This window comes from Balaenoptera borealis (assembly GCF_965194805.1).
Source record: "Balaenoptera borealis genome assembly, chromosome: 17".
Classification (NCBI taxonomy): domain Eukaryota; kingdom Metazoa; phylum Chordata; class Mammalia; order Artiodactyla; family Balaenopteridae; genus Balaenoptera; species Balaenoptera borealis.
In genome coordinates, this window is record NC_138876.1 from 27,327,805 (window position 1) to 27,337,174 (window position 9,370).

General features: G+C 36.3%; 1 pseudogene across 1 annotated transcript; it reads right to left on the reverse strand.

The window, feature by feature from the left end:
• Positions 1-834: 834 nt before the first annotated feature.
• Positions 835-3,500, reverse strand: LOC309615120 (dnaJ homolog subfamily A member 1 pseudogene; annotated as a pseudogene). Its single transcript has one exon. The product of its transcript is annotated as a dnaJ homolog subfamily A member 1 pseudogene (transcript).
• Between the last annotated feature and the right edge of the window lie 5,870 nt (positions 3,501-9,370).

Here is a 9,370-nt window from a genome sequence, read left to right on the forward strand (position 1 = left end):
TTGTCATCAGCCTATTAAGGAGGCATTCATACATTTCAAGAATTGCTTAAATTCTGATATTCAGATTTAAGCTTGTGAACATATGACTTTAAACATACAATTAAAGCTATTCATAATTTGCTATACTATTGACATTAAATTACAGTTACTTTGGAGCATAAGTTAAATGGTTTAAAGTAAGCCTATAACATACCTGCAAAACACCTTCCTAACTCATACATGCAAATTGCTTCTCCATGTAAAGGTCTCATCACTCTAACCTCTAAGTTACCCTGCTCCAGAAGTCACTACTCCAAGGCTTACTGTGGTCCAAAGAGAAGGAGAAAAAAAAAAAAGTAACCAGGACCAATAGCTAGATATATTAAAAAAAAGATGGCACAGCAGAAGGGAATGCAATTCTACAAGTGCAAGCCCTCAAGAAGCAGCATGTTATATGATAAACCCCTTCTTTAGAAAGGTATCATTTCTTTCACTGATACCACAGGCTAAATTAAATTATATAGCATGCCATCTTCAAGTAACAGTTGAGGCAATAGAATAAATGCAGAGGCATCACAATGAATCCCACTTAATACCACTATACAGACCAACACTCTTCTACAAATTCTTTGACTGCCAGTTAAATACAGTTTTAACTTCATAGCTTAACAATTAAGGGTCATACACTGAAGTCAGTACATACACCTGGCATTTCAGTCTAAGCTATTCCATGTACATAGCTGGAATCAATTACAAAGTATGGTCTAACAAATGCTAGGGGAAATTTTTTAAAGTAGTTTTTACAAGTATTAAACTTATCTTGTGCACTGAAGTCATCATACATACAGGGCAAAGTCAGAGCTTTTATATTTGAGTTTATTCTTCATTTAACTTTTAAAACACTACTATAGTTGAATATTAAAACAAACAATAGAAAGTAGTGAGCATATTATGATTATAGTCCTTCACTCAATCACTACTGCAAATAAAATGCCGGCAGTGAGTGTTATTCACTGGCCCCATTAGGAGATCTGACACTGAACCACCCGGAGAATGATGTTCATCATGCTCGTATGCTTCTCCATTGTAATGGCGCCATCTTTCCTGATTTGGATCAAAGTCCACTAGTTCTACCTGGTCCATTTCATCAGTCTCTTCTACTTCCTTCCTCTCAGGTAGGAGTTTTTCCAGCAAAGAGAGTTTATCAGGGGAGAGAAAGCCATTCTCAGGAAGGTTTACCTTAAATTCAATGATTAGGCGACCCTTTTCATATAGACTAAGATAAATCAGCATGCCTTCATTTAGGACACACTTGATATCTCCATGCTTGACAATCTGACCTGGATGAGAAGTGATGACTATAGTTCGGTTGTCAAGAGTAGATATTGGCTTTTGGAAGCCACACAATGCCTCAACCAGCTGTATGTCCATACACATGAAAAGGTCTTCTCCTCGTCAAGTAAGAACAGCATGGTCCTTCTAATCTAAAACAATGATAATATCTCCTGGCTCCAGTCCTGGTTCTTGGTCTCCTTCACCATGGAATGTTATCTTCTGGGCATCTTTCATGCCTTTGTCAATATGAACTTCTAGAATTTTCTTCTCTCAAACTATCTTCCTTCCATTGCAGCTTTTACGTCTATCTTTAGGACTGATCCACTCCCCATGGCCCTGGCACTGCACGCAGACAGACTGAATTTGCTGAACCATTCCAGGTCCTATTTGATGAATTCTTATTTGCATTCCAGTACCTCGGCTATTGGGACAGCACTACCACTCCTTTCTTACCACCTCGGCCTTCACATTTGTCACAAATCACATTTTTTTGCAGAGCTAGTTTTCTTGTTGCACCATTATATAAATCTTCTAAGGTTACTGTGAGTTGATGCACAACATTTTTACCTCTTCTTTCTCTCTGCATCCTGCCTCTTCCTCCAAAAAACATATCAAAGAGGTCCACGGAGGAGCCAAAACCACCACCAGCTCCACCTTCTTTAATTGCCTGCTCTCCTTTGTCATATAATTCCCTTTTCTTTGCATCTGAGAGCACTTCGTAAGCTTGAGAAATCTGTTTAAACTTCTCTCCTTCATTTGGATTCCTATCAGGGTGGTACTTCAAGGCGAGTTTCCTGTAAGCCTTTTTCAATTCTTCTTGGGTGGCATTGGGTTTGACCCCCAAAACATCATAATAAGTGGTTTCTTTCAGTATTTCCTACAGCTGGTGAGCGGGCTGATGCCGGTGTAGGGGAGCGGGAAGGAGCGCGTTGCTGTGCTCAGCTCGGGCAGCTGCCGCTCCTCCGCCTTTTCATCAAGCGTTCTGGAAAGTTCCCGGTCTCAATATTCTTATATGTAAAATTTAAATAATAATACCTACCTTGCAGGATTATTTTGAGGATCAGCAATATCATATTGTGCATATAACATAATAGCACATAGTAAGTATTCAGCAAATGATGTTTGTCATGTAGATAAAATTCTTCCCCACAATAAGTCATCTGAGCAATGATTACAGAACATTTTTACCTTTGATTTAAAATTTCACAGGTATATTGGACATGAAATGAAAAAGTGCTAAATTCAATTTTGATGGTTCCTATCTGGTGCTATTAATCCAGAGTCTATAATCATTCACGAAATTTTTCACATTAGTAAAGAAATATCATTCCTTTCCCCATCTAGGATTGTTGTGGAAAACATTTTCCTTTTATAATAAAATATTCAATATTATTGACCTAAAACATTTTCTGGTCAGTATCTTGACTTGTGAATTGAATTGCAATAAAAGAAATTGTCAACATGTGTCAAACTCTAGATAAAGGTGAAAATTTGTGGTGACTAATTGACATTTAGCTGTGTGTCTTAATGCTTTACGAGTAATAGTCTCCTCACTTTATGGAATCAGTCCCTTATTTAAAGTGACAGTTTATGAATAACAAGAATTTTCAAGAGCAACCTTACACAAAGTAATTTTTGTCTCATTTTCTTTTGTAATAAATGGCTACTGCATGTCATCATAGTTCCATTTTCGTGTACTTTTTGTTACAGCCATAAATGTAAAAATTAAAGAAACCTACTGACACTATTTTAAATTCTTATTTCTACCCTCCACTGTTCATCAGTGGTTCAATATAGAATCCTAGCTATCTTAATCATTGCCTTTAGCAGAAATTATTTCAACATCAAGCAATCTTTTATTCCGGAAAGTACTTCCTTAGACTACTTCTAAGGTGCCACAGTGCACAATATTTGAATATTGTGGAGCCCACATTTAAATTCTCAACAGGGTTTTAATTAGGGCTTGAACAATGCTAATGCACTTATTTTTTCTTCCGCTCTTAATGAAGCAAACTCACATCAAGAACATACAGTTTATAAACTGCATTGATTTCTCAAATATTTTCTCCTGTACTCTTCTTTTTTTAATGTAAGGGTTTTTTTCAATTTACTTATTTATTTATTTGGCTGCATTGGGTCTTCATTGCTGCACGCGGGTTTTTTCTAGTTGTGGTGAGCGGGGGCTTCTTTGTTACGGTGCGCGGGCTTCTCATTGCGGTGGCTTCTCTTGTTGTGGAGCACTGGCTCTAGGCACGCGGGCTTCAGTAGCTGTGGCACTTGGGCTCAATAGTTGTGGCTCATGGGCTATAGAGCGCAGGCTCAGTAGTTGTGACCCATGGGCTTAGTTGCTCCGCGGCATGTGGGATCTTCGTGGACCAGGGCTCGAACCCGTGTCCCCTGCATTGGCAGGCGGATTCTTAACCACTGCGCCACCAGGGAAGTCCTCTCTCCTGTACTTTTATATGGCTAAAGTTTATCCATCTATCTTATATTTGTGGTATTTCATTTTTTTACTTCTTTATACTCCAAGAAAGACAGATGAATATTTTGGGAAGAAATTATCTGGCGCGTGTGTATGTGGGTGTTCATTTTTCAGTATGAGAATAAATAATCAAAACATGCTATTTAAATTTATGTGTTCTGCTTTCTTGAAGACCCAAATGCCCTATAACTGATTGCCTGTAAATATTTGATAAGCAAAGGGGAAAATACAAAAAAAAAAAACTAAGGTTAAAGATTCTCTTTCAGAATATTATACTAATTTCAATCACATATACTTCATCAAATTTTAAATGAATTCCCAGTCTCTGTACCTGTCCCAGACTTTCCTGTCTCTGTGACTTCGTTCACTCCTCCCCAGCTGCCTGAAATGCCAATCACTTTCTCTTTATACTCCATTCCTCCGAAAATGCTATATATTTGTTGGCATATGCTGTGGTATCTGTTTGAAGATATGAATTTGGCTACAGAAGAGTAAGATGATCATGGGCTCATTGAAACATAAACATGAAAGGAGGCATAGCTAACAGGTAAATGAATGGAAGGAGACAAGGCAAAAATAGACATGTCTCAAAATCATGTTGGACTGATTGGAAAAGCTGGAAATGAAGTTCAAAAAAAGAAACCAATATGATAATGTTCCATGTAGGAAAGTGATTTTAGAAAAAAACCTGGACTTAAAGGAAACACTAGGTCATGCAGAGGAAAAAAAGGATTGAAGGTTAATCCAAAAGCAAAAATTTAATGTAAACACCTAGATGACACTTTAGTTGCTGGCAACAGTAAAGGTAAGCAGTTATTTTTAGATATCATAAAGGCTAACAGAGGGTTAATGCTGCCAAGCATCATTGAATTTTGATGTTATATAACCCTGAGAGCATTTATTTAACATTGATGGGAAACGTTCCATAATGAAATGAAACATAATATCCAGTCTAAAGCCAAACAAAAATTAGAAGTAAATCAGACAGATACCAGATGATAAGATAAATGCTGATACACATATCCGAATCTATTCAGTACTGATTGGGTGTAACAATATAGGAATCACTATTGCCTTATGAGTGAATACTAGAAATATTAACCCGAGGACAGCAAAGTTACTGTCTTTAGTAACTTACTAAACATCTCATGACATTGCAGATCCCTTGGCTTCTGGAGCTGCTGAGTCAGGGCTCAATACCTGTGAGATGATGGAAAGGTTACCTGACTTAACCTCCGTTTCCCTACAATTACATTTGCAAAAGTGCTTTATAAATTGGAACAATGTAATCCAGTATTATAGAACAGTATGCTGTATATAGAATCCAAAGCTTAACAACTATTTTGAGTGAAGAAGAAATCATACTTCATAAAGAAATTGATTTCACTCAGATAACATTAATCAAGAAACAAAATCTCATTAACTTTGCAAGTTGTTTAACCTAGATGAAATTCACTTTTAGATAGAGTTTAAGATAAAGTTTATGGGGTTAGATAGGGTTAATGGTCTTTATGGAAGAGTTAATAGTACCTGGCTTTAAGGGCTTTGAAAGGGTTCATCTTTTATATAAGATGAGATGAATAATATTTCTGACTCAGAGAAAGGCCCAGAGAAGATGCTCAAGAAATATCACTTTCTTAACACACTGCCTGCCCTTCATATGTGTAAAAAGGCCCATATGTCCTACAATCTGCCAAATAACCTTATATCCTTTTATTCAAATCATTTTAAAGTAGGTTCTTAATATATTGAACCATTGCATGTGACTTCTGTACATTGTAGCCACTGGGTATAGAGTTTCTGACTATCCCTTTCTTGGGATTTGCTTTTTACCCCCGGTTGTTATAAATGGCATGCCAAATTGTTCTACATGCTAGATCCATAATTCAAAGAAGGAAAAGACATTTAGTTCCTAGTCAGAGAAATTGATATGCTCTTCCAGGTTTGATGACCACCATAATTAATACCTTCATACATTTAAGCATTTCTATTTAAAATGGATACAATACATTCATTGAAGTGGGAGAAAGTATATTTTTTCTTTACATCACTTCACGTGGTACTTAATGAAGATACATTAATCTGGAAAACATGAACCCTAGAACTTTTCTCAAGAAAACTGTCCATGAGGCCCTTGTTGCAAAATCAAGTGGAGCCCTTTAGTTGATTTTAGGTAGTATTTTGTTTTGTTTTGTTTTTAACTTTTCTCCAGCATTCGATGGTGTAGCCTTCTCAGAGTTCATTTAAAGACAGTGGTTCTCAGTGTGTGGTCTGAGCACCCCTGGGGTTCCAAGACCCATTCTGAGCATCTGCAAAATCAAAACTATTTTCACAATATTATGAAAACATTTTTGGCACTTTTCACTGTGTTCATATTTGTACTGATTGTGTAAAATCAATGTTGATGGAACCATCAGCACCTTATCACCAACCAAGGCAGAGGCCCCAAACTGTACCACAGTTTTTCACTACAACATACAGTTAATACAAAATAAAGTCATTTCACTGAATAACACCCTTCGTGAAATAGTAAGAAATATTAATTTTATTAAATCCCAACTCTAGAGCACATGCGACTTTAACATTCTATATGACAAAATAGAAAGTGCATATTAAGCAATTTGGTATCCTTTCCTGGATACTAAAGGAAAACTCTTGTGCAATTGAATTGTAAGCTTCTGGATTAGCTGCTTTATTCATGGAACACAATTTTTACTTGAAAAAACAACTAACAGGTAGACCATGGTGATTTGGATTTGAGTATTTGTCAGACATTTTGTTGAAAACAAATGTAGTGAACCTGTTTCTTCAATGAAGACAACTGACAGCATGTTTTGCCAATGATAAAATTTGAGCTTTCAAGAGAAAATTAGAATATTGGAAAACTGGTATCTGCCACCATGCACTTGACAGCTTCCCAGTACTTTTCTAATGAGAACAGCAGTGATATTGATAAATGTAATTTTTAAATATTATATATCAAAATATGTCAACATTTGAAAGATCTACATAACTAGTAAGCTAGTATTTTCCAAATGACCTACAAGAGATGATACAAACTGATGCAAAGTTAAAGATTCTTTTAAAGTTCAAGATAGACCAAGGAATTTTAATGCAATACAGTACAAGAAGTTATTTGGTATGGTTTTAGATGTCACATTGTAACTAACCTTCAGGAAACTATCACCAGTCAAGTTCTGGTGTAATATCAAAGAAGACTATTTACAATTATCATAAAAAGCTATGAAAATACTCAACTCTTCTCCAGCAAAATATCTATGTGTGGCCAGGTTTTCTTCATATACCTGAACTCAAACAACATATGGCAGCAGAATAAATGCAAAAGCAGATACGAGAATTCATCTGCCTTATATTAATCTGTACATTAAAGAGATTTGTATAAAACAATTTGACTCATCTCACTAAAATTTTTTTGAAAATGTAGTTATTTTCACAGAAATCATGTACTTTGTTAACATTAAATGAATCTATTATTGTTGTGGTTAGATAATTGATAAATGTTTTCAACTTTCTCAATGTTATGTCTAATATAATAAACATCAATAGCTGTAGTCTACAAATTCTTTGGGATCCTCAAAGATTTTTAAGAAGAAGGAATCCTGAGACCAAACATTTTGAGCACTACTAAATTGAAGCTCTAAATTGTGCTCTAAAAAAGGCGTCTTTAACTTCTGTGGTTATATGACATCATTCTCATGGATTTTTTTCCTACTTCTCTGGACCTCCTTATCAGTCTCCTGTTCAGGTATTTCTCTTTATTTGCTCTTTCCTTTCATGCTAGGGGACCCCATGTTTCTTTCATTGGTTCAATTTTGTCTCACTCCATATTCCCTTGGATGTTTTCCAGGCTCTTTGAATGTGTTAATCACTCCCAAATCTACATCACCAAACCAGAATCCAGTATTCTAATGTTCTTATCCTATATCTAAATGTCTACTGGATATTTCCATTTTATGTCCCACAAATGTACCAGATTCCACAACTCTAGCAATGAGCTCATCAAATCTTTAGTTCAGAACTCTGATGGTTTCCCTTTCCATGAATGGTATCACTATTCATCCAATCATTTAACAAATAGTTAGGATCAGGGGGAGGGCACCCTAGACTGTAGCCTATCCCATAATCACCCTATTCAGTCACCATACCCCATATCCTACAGATATTACCATCTGAATATCTCTTTAATTAGTATTTTTCTTTCCTCTACTGTCATAATCTTGGTTAAGACCTCCATAATTTCTTATTGAACTATTGTAATAATCTCTTAACAAGGTTGCTATCTCCAGCAACAGTCTCTTAAAATTCATTCTCTAAAATGCAGCCAAAGTGATGTCTCAGTTTCTTTCCTGATTAAAATATATCCCCATAGACTTCAGGATAAAATTAAAAGTCTTTGAATATCAGGCCTTCATGATCTGGGCCATATCAAACTCAATACCTTCATCTCTCACCACTGCTCAAAATAAAGAACTAGAATTTCAATGACTTGCTCTCGGACAATTGATTCCACATCTCATCTCCAGGCAACATCAAAGAATAGTCAAGTTGAAAGGACCTTTAGAGATAAGGTAACCATGTACTTTATCATTCAAACCAGGACACTTTTGAAAGTGAAAAGGGTGCTATTAATAATTACATTGGGATAACAGGTGTAAACCAGGACTGTCTCAGGCAAAAGAGCCTGTGTGATCACCCTACGTAGAGATCAACTAGTCCATGAGAGAGCTTGAGTCATTCAAGTGAAAGTGGTCATGCTGGTCATAACAGTGATTAGACTAGAATCAGCCTTTCCTATCTCCCAGTCCTTTGCCTTTTCCATGTTATGCTGTTTTTCTAATAATTCTCTTTAGAAAAAAATCAAGTAGCTTAACTGTTTTTATAGTAAGATGTTTGTCACTTCTCATATAATTATAGTAAACATATGTGGTAGCTTCATTGCAGTCAAAAGTATCACTATTAAGGGAAGTTCTGCAATGTGTAAGAGGGATCAAAAAGATCAGTGTAATATGCATAAGAAGATTCCATTTCAATAGGAAGGTAATGGTAAAAGATGGCTGGGATCCCAAATCTCCAAGTCCTTGATTAGGGAACTTTATAACCACTGCCACTCTGGCTGGATTACCGAAATGTGCGTTTAGCATGTGAGTGGGTAGTTGTGTGAATGAGAAAGAGAGAGAGAGAAAGATTCCCATACTACTTCCTTCCCCGGGTGAACTAGACTGAGTCATATAACAAACCCAGAGACTCATTTACTCCTGCCCTTCGCTAATCACCTACTCTAGAAGCTGGACATAGCTTCTTCTTGCCTTCTTTCATCTGAACCCAGGCATTCAAATCATGCATGAATTCCAAAGTCTAAGTTACTAAGTCCAATTTGAAAATTATTTCAAACCGCTCATTTCACAGCCAATGGATGAGATGATGGTCCACAATAGACAATGGGAAGTTGAGTCAAGAGAGAACTTATCCCTCTCCAGTTCTATCAGCATCTCACATTCACCTTCACTGAAGCTCTACCCTTTACTTCATTGTTTCCATTGTGCCATATCAAAG